Consider the following 1336-nt stretch of genomic DNA (forward strand, 5'->3'; position numbering starts at 1 on the left):
TTCCTGTTTCTTTGGTTTCTCTGCTTTTGCTGATTAATGCCGAAGTATGGGATGAACAATAAGTAACACCAGAGAAGTACACACTTCTTAGAACAATCACTCATACGAGATCAAAAGGGGAGCATTTGTCCAGTGATAAAGCTCAGAAGGCAAGATGGGATAGGAAAGAAGGATGAATGGACATCATGGTGACCACAGGGAGGAAGTGGAAAGAGTTGTTGCATTGTGGGGACTGCGATCAATGTCATGAAACAAAATGTGTAAGAACTTTCAAATGGAAAAGCAGTTTGCTGTGTAAATTTTCACTCAAATTTCAGTAAAAAAAACTTAAAAAAAAAAAGTACTGCTTTTATGAGTCATAGCTAATACCCTTAATAGTTAAAAAGAAAATTCTGTGTAATAGGAGGAGCTCTGGTAGACTAGTACCTGAGGCATTTGACTGCTAACCAGAACATTGGCGGTTCAAACCCACCACCCACTTCGCTCAAGGAAAACGGGGCAATCTACTTGTGTAAAGATTTATTGCCTTTGAAACGTAGAGGGGGTTGCTATGAGTTGGAATCTACTAGATGGCAATGAGTTGTTTTTTTTTTTTTTAAGTACATAACAAATGCTGACCATCGTTAGTGTTTAGGGAAATGCTAAATAACACCACAGTGAGATGCCACTGTATCCCCACCAGAATGGCAGAAATCATAAACATCAACAATAACATGGTGAAGATGTGGAGCTCTGTGCAGTGCAGTGAATTGCTTGGTCTGGCCCTTCTAGCCATGGTCTTTGTAACTCCCACCAAATGCCTGACTGTAAATATGAAGTGCTTGTGGCCCACCAAGAGGATTGGGTTGCTGTTGTTGTTAGGTGCCATCGAGTCATCGCCAACTCATAGCAATCGCATGCACACCAGAACGAAACACTGCCCGGTCCTGTGGCAGCCTCATGATCCCTGCAATATGTGAGCCCATCGTTGCAGCCACTATGTCTATCCATCTCATTGAGGGCCTTCCGCTTCTTCATTGGCCCTCCACTTTACCAAGCATGATATTCTTCTCCAGAGAATGGTTCCTTCTGACAACATGACCAAAGTAAGTGAGACAAACTCTGGCCATTCTTGCTTCCAAGGAGCATTCAGGCTGCACTTCCTTCAGGACAGATAGTCCTGAAGGTTAGTTCTTTTAGCAGTCCTTTTAGCAGTTCTTTTAGCAGTCCATGGTACTTTTAGCATTCTTCTCCAACACCACAACTCAAAAGCATCAACTCTTCTTCAGTCTTCCTTATTCATTGTCCAGCTCTCACATGCATAAGAGGAGATTGAAAATATCATGGCTTGGGTTAG

This window comes from Orycteropus afer, unplaced genomic scaffold, assembly GCF_000298275.1.
Source record: "Orycteropus afer afer isolate SDZICR_OR568_19922 unplaced genomic scaffold, OryAfe1.0 scaffold00099, whole genome shotgun sequence".
Taxonomy (NCBI): domain Eukaryota; kingdom Metazoa; phylum Chordata; class Mammalia; order Tubulidentata; family Orycteropodidae; genus Orycteropus; species Orycteropus afer.